Raw genomic sequence first — 14,404 nt, 5'->3', positions numbered from 1 at the left:
CACAAATTTTCCCCGCCGTTTTAAAAAAGACACCCCGGCTAAATTTGTTTAATAACCCTCCTAGATGACAAATCCATTGAGAAACGGACCTTCGCTCTCCGCGGTCACGGAAGTGCCATAAATGACCCAACTAGATGTGCTTGCTTGTAGAACCACTACGTTATACAAAGCCTGCAGAAATGCCTATAAAAACATAGAATTGAAATTAATGGGATCGAAAAGGTTGTCCTAGTCATTTTCATGTTTTATTAAACACCAACTCCAACTTCAACTCCAACTTGTTTTTTAATTGTTTTTTATTCTACAGTGCGTTTTTAGCATATATTGTGACGATCCGTAAGGAGCCACCGTTGTTGGTGACAGGTATAGGCAGCTATAATGGGTTGTTATGGGTTTTAATTGATTCATTGATCATGTCATTCACAAAGAGGTCACGTGGTGTTGGTGCTACGTCAGTCAGACAGTGGTAGTAAAGTCAGCTGTTCACCTGCGGTTTTTATCACTGAAATGGAGAGGGGGTTGGGGCGACCGCGGGGAAAGACAAAACCAAGTCCAACTTTGCTAACCGCACGGTATAGCCTACTATTCACTATGTCATGATGTCGCTAAATGAAATACCTTTTAAACTTTAATACAATGAACAAACTCAGTACCTTGGAACAGTGATTTTAATGACAAGCACTAAGCAGCGCGTCTGGCAAGTAAACTTTCCCCCCGACATAGCCTCTCAGAATATGTTTGGTAGTCGCCATACATTTGTTAGCAAAGAGTGACACAAAGGAGACGGATTGGAGCCACGGAAGGACACGAAAAATCACACGTTGGACGCGCAGCAAGCGAGCAACGCATGCAAACAAACAAACAAACAATGGAATGACATGCACGCAGGCACGCACGGAGCCGCGGACACACACACACACACACACACACACACACACACACACACACACACACACACACACACACACACACACACACACACACACACACACACACACACACACACACACCACGGAACGGAGCGTATCACGGAGGACGAGCGGTAACGTAACCCGACCCGTTTTTGGTTCTGCTGTTGACCCATGTTGGTTCGTTTGGAACAGTTTGAGCTGGTTCTGCTGCTGAGTGGAAACTGTCATTGTGGTGAACTTGAATACACTGATGTGTGTGCGCGGCCCGCCGGGCCAAGCTTTTAGTGTGTGTGTGTGTGTGTGTGTGTGTGTGTGTGTGTGTGTGTGTGTGTGTGTGTGTGTGTGTGACAAACGATTAACGTGCGCTGGCTGCTCTCTTTGCGATCGCTGTGGCTGTTTATGTGGCTTTGTATTGGATTCTCACTGACTGTGATCATTTCGTTGTTTATTCAAAATGAGTGGAACAAAAGTTGGTTCACATGTTGGAAAAAAGGACATGGGAAAAAAGGAGAATAAACCTCACTGAAAAGGCCCTGGCAAATAAAATCGAATCAATCCAAAAGGAACGCAAAAAGAAAGTGGAGGAAACAAAAGCTCTGATAACCTCTATTAAAGAGCTCATGAAAGATGAGAAAAATGTTTCACTGGTTAAAGCACAACTTGATGCCTTGATGAAAGTGTCTGAAAATGACAATGCACTGCATGATTCTTTAATGACTATTATTCCACTTGATGAACAAGCAAAATAACTGGTTCTCAAAGGTCAATAAATATAAAGATGGATGCATTGAAGATGTTAACGCTTGGTTCTCAGTAGCCAGAGGACCACCAAGCCAACCCCAGCTAGAGGCTCATAACAGGCCTACTGAAAGGCCCCAGCAGCATGAGGCTGCTGAGGAGGAAAATGGAGAACATGGGGATGTGGAACATTTGGAAAATGTGGAAATGACTGTGCTTCAGTCACATAATGTTTATGATGCTCAGGAGGATGTTCAACCATATGACAGCATATCAAACCTTAGCAACAAGACTCATGTTTCAATGAGATCAAAGGTTTCCTCTACTGCATCTGCATGTGTTAAAGCCGAGGCTGAAATGGCTGCTTTAATGGCTCGGCAAAAGTTGCTTGAACAAAAGCATGCTCTAGAAGAACAGGAAGCTCACATAAGAAAACTAAAGGAACAACTTCAGCTTGAAGCAGACATAGCCGCATCGGTGGCAATGCTGAATGTTTTGAGAACCTCTGGCTCAAGGGTGCGGAGTGCTGCTTCTCAGAAATTGAATGGAATGGAATCCTACTTTGAAAAGGGCCTCAACATTAATGCAGAGACATTGGTACCACACAAGGATGGAAAAGGACAACCTGCAGATGTTGGAGGCACAAGGCCAAAGCAAAGGCAACATGATAGAGCCCTCAAAGGATCGGACTGCACTCAGCAGTGTCATTTCAAAGCGACGGAAAATTCCGCGATCACTTATGACATCTCACACAGCTGGACCAGAGCCGTGGATGAAAATATACATGCATAGAATAATATGCAGGTATAGAATTATACAGAATATAAGAATAGACAATTCCTCAATGTGGATGGCCACATCGTTATCTTTATAGTTACATTGTTGTGCAAGGCCATTTATTCCTGAAATAGTGAATGAAGCGCCAGGATGAGCAAACTTACATTTATGAATTTAATCCTGACCTGTCCCTCTTTTTGCTCGTACAGTCCCCAGAACCCCAGTACAAAAATGTACTCCATGAAGTGTAGATGTGTGTCAAAAAGGAAACGTCGCAGCCGAGGGGCGCGCAGAACGGTGGATGCATATTTATAGCAGAAACAGCTTCACATTTAACTAGCCATACTCATTCAAATCTGAACAGATTCTTAAAATGTAAAATTCTCTATTAGCTGATAATAGCTGTGAAGGGTCTTCTTCCATGTGTATCAGTCATGATTGTTTCGCCATCAAACAATAACAAGCAAAAAGGAAATATCGGCGGGTCCTTCTTCTCCATTGCGCTGCTCGCGCACCTCTCGTCCTAAAACACCTTCGCCCCAGGTCTAATCAAACATCTGTTCTAGAGTCTGGAAATAAACGTCCGAAGAGAGTGTCTCCTCAAGTGCCTCATCTTGTACCTGGGTGAAGATGTGAGCTGCCTGATCAAAGAGTTCCTGGTAAGGCAGTTAAGTACTGCCATCTTTTAACCCAGTTTAGACCAGTTAGATTGTCACTTTAATTGCTATGCTATCTATCTGAAAGAATAGGTGAGTCTGTCAGTCTTGTCTATCTATCTGAGAGAACAGGTGAGTCTGTCAGTCTTGTCCGGCTATCTATCTGAGAGAACAGGTGAGTCTGTCAGTCTTGTCCGGCTATCTATCTGAGAGAACAGGTGAGTCTCAGTCTTGTCCGGCTATCTATCTCAGAGAACAGGTGAGTCTGTCAGTCTTGTCCGGCTATCTATCTGAGAGAACAGGTGAGTCTCAGTCTTGTCCGGCTATCTATCTCAGAGAACAGGTGAGTCTGTCAGTCTTGTCCGGCTATCTATCTGAGAGAACAGGTGAGTCTCAGTCTTGTCCGGCTATCTATCTCAGAGAACAGGTGAGTCTGTCAGTCTTGTCCGGCTATCTATCTGAGAGAACAGGTGAGTCTCAGTCTTGTCCGGCTATCTATCTCAGAGAACAGGTGAGTCTGTCAGTCTTGTCCGGCTATCTATCTCAGAGAACAGGTGAGTCTGTCAGTCTTGTCCGGCTATCTATCTCAGAGAACAGGTGAGTCTCAGTCTTGTCTAGCTCCGAAAGGGGCCCGAGCGTGTAAGTTTCCTTTCCTGCCATACAGCTGCTTTACTGCCGCTGGTTCTCCGCTGCCTGGTGCCATTTTCTTGTCCCTTCGCTGGTTGTGTCTTTGTTATTTTAACAGTGCCAATGGCGCCACAAACGGAGGTCGCCAAGCTGGAGGTGGAGATTCGTTCCATCAAGGAGATGATAGAGGGACTCCTGCTGCAAGTCAGCACTGTGCTCCCGCCTGGCCGCTGCCGAACCCGGGGGTAGCCGGCAGTCATCGTCCGCCGCTGCGGCTATTGTACAGCCTTCCCTGGATGATGTTGGATCCTCACCTGCCCCCCTATCCTGGGCAACGGTCGTTAGAAAAGGTCTAGTGCCATAACTCTATCTATATTCCCTGGTTAGGCATCTAGTCCTCCCAGGTGCTGTTACCTACTGCCTCTCCGGAGGAAAGATATCAGACATGATTGCACTAGCTCCAGCTGTTGTTGATTTGCATCTTACTGTCACTGTTGTCATTACACACGTGGGTACGAATGACGTCATGGCTAGACATTCCACAAAGATGCGAACAGACATGGAACTACTATGCTCCACAATAGAAAGACTGGGAAAGCGATGCATTGTATCGGGCCCCATTCCAACACTTTCCAATAAAATTGAACACTTTAGCCGAATCTATAGCTTTCATCTGTGGCTTCAGAATTTCTGTAATGCCCTAGGACAGGGGTATTCAACTAGATTAGGCAGGGGGCCACAACTGTAAAATAATTTGGAGTTGGGGGCCACACAATTTGCGCGCGTGCGCAAAGCGCACGCGCGCGAAATTTTTCGGGTCTAATTCGGGTCTAATTCGGTCTAATTCGGGTCTAATTCGGTTCTATTTGACCAATATAAATCAACCTTTTTTCGGGTCTAATTCGGTTCTATTTAAGGTTCTAAGTTAAGTTCCAATGAAAGATGGCCTTTCAAGAACTAATGAAGGATAAATAATTTGTACTGTTTTAACTTTGATAACATAAATCAAAGTTAAAATAAATAATAATTATGAAAATTAAATAAAAAAAAAAGCTCCTCGCGGGCCGCACGTGGCCCGCGGGCCGCCAGTTGAATATCTATGCCCTAGGATATGACTTTATTGTCTCCGCCTGGAGACTATGTTTTCACTTTCCGCCCCCCCCCCCCTCGGCCAAGCTAACATTGGTCAAGCCTCACGTGACACGTGACAATACGTTGAAAGAGTGTGCTCTGATTGGCTAGTGAGACGCATGACGTATCAGCGGCCTATAAATAGATGTGTCACTTTGAAAGAGTCTTAGTCTCTTTCAAAGTGAGGTAAGACAGGAGTAATCACGAAATGGCTGAGAAATGGCGGAGTAACACTTAAGACAGGATTAATCAAGTAACACTTAAGACAGGATTAATCAGGAACAGTACTGGCGGAGACCTGTGCTCCGAGGAGCACATCTTCTAGTTTCTAACTTTGATTACTTTTGGCGTATCCATATTATGTACAGGAAAGATGGTGTGCACCCAAATAGTAGGGGCACTTCAACTCTACGGAACAATTGTATTAAATACATTGCTATTAATCCTTGATATGAAGCGCGGCGCGTTCCAATTGTTTTAACCCCTTCTTCAGTTTTTAGCTCTAGCCATGTGGATCAAGCCGCTTTGTGTCATATATCTGTTCCCCCAAAACCCCCCTGTCTATTACATTCTCAAGTTACACCATGCACTGTGTCCATACTGTTGATGACTTCAACCTAATCAATATTCCCATTCAGCCATCAGTCATCATTCCTACTCCAAATTCTGACACAGCATTTTCCAAATTGACATTTAAGAATCGGAAAGGGCTGGGGATTATTCACTACAATATTAGGAGTCTAGTCCTTAATTTTGATTTTATAGTGTTACTTGTTAAGCAGACTAATCCGGACATTCTGGTGTTAGGTGAGACATGGCTCAAAAAAAGTATCAAGGACTCTAAAGTGTCTCTTTTAAACTATAATTTATTTAGAGCCGACAGATCAGGTAGATGTGGTGGGGTATGAATTTATACCAAATCCAATCTTTCCACTACACTTTTAAATGCTGTCTCACACCCTAAGCGCTTTGAGTAGCTCTCACTGAAGGTTCAGTGAGAGCCACTCCACTACAACCAACATCATTGGTTGTAGTGGGTATCTACAGACCCCCATCTGCAGACCCAGGTTCTATAGACACTTTAGCTAGCATGCTCTCCATGCGCTCGGATGGGGAGCTTTTGGTTTTAGGTGATTGGAACCAGAACTGGTTGCTGGTTCTGAACACCTCAAGGAAGTTACAAATTACTTGAATTTATCACAAATGGTCCTGGAAACTACTAGGCCAAATTTAATGGATAATTCAAGATCCACCCTGATAGACCTTATCTTCTCTAACAGGGCTGACAAGATCTCTGCTTGTGGTGTTTTTGAGTTAGGTGTTAGTGACCATTGCCCGGTTGGGTGCATAAAAAATGCCCGATTACACCGGACAAAATCTAAGGTGATCTCTAAGAGACGCTTTAAGCACTTTAACGAACAAGAGTTCTTACGTGACATTTTTAATAGTAACTTGTTCTTAATTTCTGAATTTACTGATGTTGATATGGCGCTAGAGTTTTTTATAGAAACCTTTGTTGCTATTGTAGACACACATGCTCCAGTGAAAAAACTGAGAATCAGGGATAGAGTTACCCCTTGGTTTTCACCGACATTAGCTACCCTATTCAACAAGAGGAAAAGAGCTTGGTCGCTTGCTAGGCGTTCTGGAGACCCTGCTCATTGGGCTTGCTTTCGGCAAATTCTTAATCATTGCACGTCTTTTCTCAGAAAGGCTAAATCTAATTATTTTTTAAATTGAATAACTTACTCTCAGGGAAATACAGTTAAATTCTGGAAAGAAGTGAACGCCCTTAATAATAATTCCACCTCTGCCCTACCATCTCAAATAAATGGTAGTAATGGCGTAATTTCAGATCCTTTGGAGGTATGCTCTGCTTTTAATCTGCATTTTACAGATGCAGGGCACTTATTTAGTAATACTTATAGTGGACTCCACTTTCAACGGATTACAGCAATTTTAGAATTAGCCCAACTGCTCAGTTCTCCATACAGCACCTCTCTACCTCTATTGTTCTGGAAGCTTTGCTTACAATAAACCATAAGACCTCGACTGGTGAGGATCACTTAGATCCTTTATTTTTAAAGACAGCTGCACCTCTTATTGCAGAGCACATAGCTCATATTTTTAATCTCTCTATTTCATTAAATATTTTCCCTCGTATTTGGAAACTTGCGCACGTCCTCCCACTTCACAAAGGTGGTGATAGACAAGAGCTAAATAATTACACACCGATTTCAAAGTTGCCTTGCCAAAATTTTGGAATCACTCATAAACTCACAACTCAAATTATTCCTCTCATCCTTCTCAGCGTTAAATGAAAATCAATCCGGTTTCAGAGCCAAACATAGTACAATCACTGCAGTCACCTTAGTTACAAATACCATTAATAATAATGAAACCTCGGAATGGTTTCAAACTTACTTAACAAATAGACATCAAGCTGTGAAGTCCGGAAGCTCTCAATCTGGGTTTCGGCCAGTCTCCGTGGGCGTCCCACAGGGCTCAGTCTTAGGCCCAGTACTTTTTACTTTATATATTAACAATATTATCTATACTCTTAATGACTGTAAGGCCCACCTTTATGCAGATGACACGGTCATATACTGTGTCGCTGACTCAGCTCATCTTGCCACCAAGAAGCTGCAGCTTGCTTTCAATGCTCTCCAGGCTGCCCTGGTTGAGCTTAGACTGGTTTTAAATGCAAGCAAAACCAAATTCATGCTGTTCACTAGAGTTAAAACCACCAACCTTAGCGACATAGTCATAACCTCTTCAAGTGGTGCTACTGTGACGGTGGCCAGGCTGTCACATGTAACTTTGCCACTTCTTTTCAGAATGCTGACCTTTTCCAATAAGTAATTTATCATCCACATTTAAGCTCACAACAATAAAATATAGAGTGCACAATAAAGTGCGGGGTGCGTAATTATTGTGAGGATAATAATGGTGATTCTACTGCAAGACTACGCCACCCTTTTATTTAAGAGGTAGGGTCCTCTATAACAATGTCTTAGGCTATTCACAGGTTCAGTTTTGCCCAGGTAAGAACAACACTTTGCAACATCCCACAAGAGAATTGGACGGACACAGGTTTGTATAAAAAGGTAACGGATTTTATTAAGCTAAAACATTGGCATCTATAAGCCTTAAAACTGAAAAACATAAACACAATATAACACTACACTAAAACCCTCAACCTCCTAATGCGCCCACTAACTAACTAAAATACAGGAATACAGACAATCACAAAATACTTAAAACAAACAGGGCTTGTGCAACCTATAGCAAATAAATAATGAATTTAGCGTTAAAGTGCCAACTATTACTGAAGCAGTAAAGTGCCAAGTGCCAATTCAAATGCTATATCATATACTCATCACGGTTCAATGCAAAAGGTGGGAATGTCCTTGTATGGGGTTTAACTGGAGCGGGGGTTTAGGCCAAGAATCACTGTCTCTTCTTGTCTTCGTGCGTATTGCCTGCAATCATAGAAACTAGAACCAGTTCATCTGTTCAGGTATATTTCACATATGGGGTTTAGGACCGTGGGTTTGTAAAGGTAACGTTGCATAGAAGAACACTTACTCGCAAGCCAGACAGGTGTCTGGCTATGAGTGTATGAAGCGCGCAACGTTATCGCCAACTGGACCTCTCCTCCGTTCCTGGGTTCGTCTGTCTGTCCTCCCCGTCTCTGCTGCTACTGCGCCGTCTGCTCACCGTCCGCTGCTGGTGGCTTGGTACGTGCCGCGATCGCTGTATTCTCCACCTCTGCTCCGTGGTATGTCTGCTCCTCCTGTGCACAACCGTCCCTTCTGGCTGTCACTTCCACACTGCCCCTGTGTGCCTGTCTCTCTCTTGTTCGAATGGCCCGCGCCTACTTTTGTATTTGTGGCGGCCACACCCTACTCCGCCCTCATTTGCTCTGCCACCAGCGTGACCTGGGGACATTGGCCGTCTGGAGTCACAAGGTCAATGTCACGCAGCCTATAGGGGAGTCCAATGTCAAGTGGCTCGGGGACCGGGGGGAAATACATTGTCAACCATAAAACATGCAGTGCAGAAATACATTTAAGAGAATGATGTTTTTAAGTGCATAATACAGGTTTTTCATCATCAATAAAAAATGTTACAAAATGGTTTCACCCCCTGCTTTGACCCTGTCACACTACAATAGAAAGGGTCTCGGAACACAATTACCTGGGCATCTGGCTAGATGAGAAATTGTATTTTAAATTTCACATTGATAACCTTGAGACAAAAAAATGGGTTTTTCTATAGAAATAAATCATGCTTTCCTGCATCCAGTAGGAAAACAATTATTGAAGCCACTTTTCTCTCGGTTTTAGACTATGGAGACATTATTTATAGAACTGCTGCTCCATCAATTTTAAAACGCCTTGACACTGTGTACCATTCTGCCCTAAGATGGGTCTCTGGTGACACCTATGGTACCCATCACAGTACACTATACGGGAATGCAGGCTTATCCTCTTTAACTGAGAGGCGTGATAAACACTGGTATCTATTTATTTTTAAAGCCATATCAGGAATGCTCCCCCCTTATATTTGTTCTTTGTTGGTTCAGAACCCTATTACATACCAGACCCGCTCGAGTGATCTCCTGACGCTCAAGGTTCCTTTTGCGCAGATGGTGTTAGGCAAGACAGCATTTTCTGTCAGTGCTCCATCTGCCTGGAATGAGCTCCAGAGGTCCTTGAAAATCAAATCAATCATCAAAATCAATCATCTTTAGGTAGTTTCAGGGAAATGATTTCCAAAATTTTTGTTCAGGATTGTAACTGCTTTATTTCATTATTTGATTATGATATATCTGTTCTAGTTCTTTGACTATTTTAGTTTTTGAGTTCTTTCTGTATTCTGATTCATGTATTTTATTGCTGTATGTGAATGTCTATTCCTGTTGATTACTGTGTTCTGTATCTCGGCTACATTGAAAATGAGGGCCTGCCCCTCAACTGTACTCCGAGCTGAAATAAAGGTTATGATGATGAACTGTGACAAATGCTAATGTTCTCTCTTTCTCCCTCCTTGTCTGTCTTCAGGTTGTCCAGAAGGATGAGGCTGAGACGGAGCTTGCGAACACCACCATGGGGGTGTTTGTCCTGGGTGAAAATCAAGGTCCTCTCTGCGAACCGGTGGAAATTGGCATCATTATTGATGGTGTTGAGGTACTCAGTGGGCTGTCCTCAGTTGCTTCTGCGTGTGCCATGCTGTTTGGTCCTGTGTAAACTCTTTACTTGGAGAAAGGTTAATGTGAGCCTTAAAAATCACATCTTTACTTGGAGAAAGGTTAATGTGAGCCTTATAAATCACATCTTTACTTGGAGCAAGGTTAATGTGAGCCTTACAAATCACACATTCTGTTTAAAACATTGTCCCTAAATTTTGTTTTTATTTGTAAAAGAATTATATGGATAGAGATGGAGCCTTTGAGCCAACCTGTAAAACCTCAGCCAAAATGGGACAAATTATTTTTTTATGTTCTTTAGATTTTAAATGGACAGAGAGCAAAAAGATGTCCAAAGGATACAGAACCTTGCAAGAGTGTAAACTATTTACTTGGAGCAAGGTTAAATGTGAGCCTTACAAATCACACACACTTCGTTTAACCCATTTAGGGCGTGAAACCCTATTTGTAACTATACTTTTCAGGACAGGATTTAGAAGGCACTATTAGAATCGATCTCCGGTCTAAATCGGTTAAAACATTCTGTCCCTGAATTTGTTTTTATTTGTAAAAGAATGACATGCCTTTTGTGTGAATACAAACAAGCACAACTTTGATAGATTCTTCTCAAGAATTACAGAATCGATCATGGACATTTTGGACGTCGTCATGAGTAGTATAATAGGGTAAGGTTCTAATACCCATTTCTACCGCTAGGTAGAATTTTGACATTTTTGACATTCCATAATTATTAATCCATAATTAATAATTTCAGATTGATTATTTAATTTGTTTCATTATTTAATTCATCCTTGGTTTAGCAATAAGACCCATTTATCATTCTAATTCCCTCTGTCTCTATCTCTGGGTCTCTGTCTTTTTCCAAAGACAGTGGGTAGTGGGTAACGGGGGATGGTAACATATGGTGATTTTGGGGATCTGTCTGTCTGTCTGTCAAGGACAGTCCGATAGACAGTCCGATAGACAGTCCGATAGACAGATAGACAGTCCGATAGACAGATAGACAGTCCGATAGACAGTCCGATAGACAGATAGACAGAACGATAGACAGTCCGATAGACAGATAGACAGTCCGATAGACAGATAGACAGTCCGATAGACAGTCCGATAGACAGATAGACAGAACGATAGACAGTCCGATAGACAGATAGACAGTCCGATAGACAGTCCGATAGACAGATAGATAGACAGATAGATAGACAGATAGATAGATAGATCCCCAAAATCACCATATGTTACCATCCCCCGTTACCCACTACCAGTGGACCACTATTTTACGATCCCCTAACCACTAAACCTTGTAGATAAGCTATTTTTCAGATGTTCTGAATGTATAAGGGCCTGAAGTGGTTAATGCCATAATGGCAGATACTCGGTCAACCGTAATATATAATATTAATGAACAATACATTTATTGTATGCAGGCCCTAACCCTAAACCCTAACCCTTTAGAAACACCATGTAAATCAGTGAGGGGGTACTTAGCTACAATAATGTAAATGATGGAGAGTTGGTACCAATAGGAGTGATAATAGGCAAACATTGATCAAAATAACAATTCTTTAATTAAGTAATGCAGATTTTTGACAATAATTTAACTCTTGAGAGCATACATGATTAAAGACCCATGGGTCCATTTGGTTACTTCTAGAGACTAGGCTATTTTAGGGTTCCAGGCCTGGTTGCAGCTGTGGGCGGAGAAAACAATAGCTCAAACACCTTAGGTGTGAACAAAGCCCTTGCGAGGAGCACCATATACTGTACAGTATGTATCCCTAGGGGCTTCATACCATACCCTAGCGGTAGAAATGGGTATTAGAACCTTACCCTACTATACTACTGTCATGCCTACAAGAGAATTGTACAATTTTGTACAGCCCGAGAATGAGGTCAATTGACCTGTGCAAAAGGCACAGGAAAGGTGTTTTGTTGTGTTTCCGATTCCATTTTGTGCACGTGTTTTGTGTATATAAAAAAAAAAAAGGTGAATGAAAATTAACTAACTACCTCGTTAACTTTAAGTGCAACCTAATATATATATTAGATTGCATAATTATTAATACGTTTTTGAACCATTTTACATTTAGTCAAGGTAAAGGAGGGTGGCATCCTGGCCTCTGCACATTCCTATGCTGTGTGCCCTGCCGGGTGGCAGGTCAAGGAGGGTTATAGTATGTTTACATTTTTTTATATATAAATATTTATGTTATGTATCGCCATGCATAGATATCTATATAGATATATGGTTTACATTTTTACATTTTTTATATATAAATATTTATGTTATGTATCGCCATGCATAGATATCTATATAGATATATGGTTTACATTTTTTTAATATATATATACTTATGTGATGTCTCGCCATGCATGGGTATGTATATAAATATATGGCCCTCTCCCCAATCAACAACTACACACACTCTCTTGGGGTTTGAGCCCCTGTGTATAATACGGGGGGCTCCGGTCTCAGGCACTGGTAGGAATCTCCTCCACCCCAGGAGGGTACGGACCCGGGGGCTCGGGAATGGGACCTCCGTCTCTTAGCTCATTCAGTGCCAAGTACATTAGTTAATGGCGCTGGATGGGATGGGTTGGGGGGCGGGGTGGCTAGTCTTGGACTCTGTCGGAACCTCCTCCTCCGGGCTCGGAAAAGTGACCACCTCAACCGGAGGAATTGGAGAAGATGAAACCAAAATGCACGCATATTACAAAAAATTAAAAATAATATTACGCATGTTAGAATAGCTGCTTGTAAAGGAAAACTCAGTGGGAGTGCCCCACTGAGGGACCCTAAGTTTAGCTATACACGTGTTGGAATCAAATGACAAATGTTGTGTTGTAATTGTCCCCAATAAGAGCTCATGTCCAGATGGTAGGTTTGGGACTGCCCCATCCTAGTTCAGAGTTTCCCCTTCAAAGAAAAGGGTTTTCCTCGGCTCACATGACTCAAAAAGAAAAAAATGGGACCTGATTTTTTTAACATGCAATGTGTTATGCTAGATGATAATTGCTATAAAGTAATTGCTATAAAATAATGTTCACATTTTAATCTTGTGTTGTGGGTACTAAATTCGTACCCAAGGAGGGGTTGATGGTCCATTGTGGAACCTTGGGCCGTCAACCTTTACTTTATAGAGTGTGGAGCACAGTAGCTGTGCTCTAGTAAGAAGGAAGGCCTTGACAGCCACAGCATTGATATACTGAATGTTATAGATAAGAACTTCAGAATTCTCCAGGCGCTCAACCGAACGCTTGTTTGCATGCAGACCTAGATGTGGAGCGATTTGCCTTCGTGATATATCAGGTCGTATTGTTTTAATATCATTAATTTGCTGTTCTTTTATTCACATAGTATAAAGGGAATCTCCCTTGTTTGTCAATAAAGATGCCTTGCGCATGTGAACGGTAATTTCTGTGTATGTCGTCTATAAACTGGACTTTAGGGTTCATTGAACCAAGAGTGACAGGAGTGCCACGACACATCACTACCCATGCACATATGTAACCTGCCCTTGTTCGTTTAAGACCTGGAATGCCCTTAAGAGTCATTTGTCAAGGAGCCACCCTCAACTTGCCACTGAAAAGGCTGAACTGACAACTTTTACATGCCTTTTGTGTGCATACAAACAAAGCACAACTTTGAAAGACTACTTGCGTCACATTGGACAGCATCTGCTAAATTTTGAAACTGTTACATGTATTTTTCAAGGGTGCCCATATAAGACAAATATTTATGGAGCCTTCAGGACTCAGAAGTCCAGAAGCCACAAGGCATCTTCTATAAATGATTTAATTTAAAGCCTGGCATTGCTTAGAGTTTCCCTCTCAAGATTCAAGCAATGAATTGCAGGAGAATATTTCAGATGATGAGTCAGTCAAGTGCTTCTGTCCATGAAATGCGAAATTGTGTAAATTTGCCTCAGTTTTATTTAACCCATTTAGACCTGAGGCCGATTCTAAATCCTGACCTAAGTCCTGACCTAAGTTTTCTGAAAAACTTCAAACGTTACAACAAATGTATGTTGCTATATACTGTACATACAACAAATGTGTTAAGTTGGAGCATGATTTTCTTGTCTCTGGTGTGGCTGTTGATGACTTCTTGCAGGAGCTACAGTATTTGTTGGTTTCAGTCCCTGTTTACAAGCTTTTTTTTCTTCCCAATATTTTCTGAGAGTGGTTTAATGACTGTTTACTGTTACAGACTGATAGGATTACTGACTGACTGATTGTGAGACAGACTGGGTTAGTCTAATATAGCCTTAAGGCTCTGCTATTTTTAAGGAAGAGGTAACACTCATTGGCAGCTAGCAAATGGCAAAGATTTGTTCAAAATGGTCCGCCAGTCA

The sequence above is a fragment of the Gymnoscopelus microlampas genome, assembly GCF_963454915.1.
Source record: "Gymnoscopelus microlampas genome assembly, chromosome: 14".
Classification (NCBI taxonomy): Eukaryota; Metazoa; Chordata; class Actinopteri; order Myctophiformes; family Myctophidae; genus Gymnoscopelus; species Gymnoscopelus microlampas.
This window is presented reverse-complemented; position numbering follows the sequence as displayed.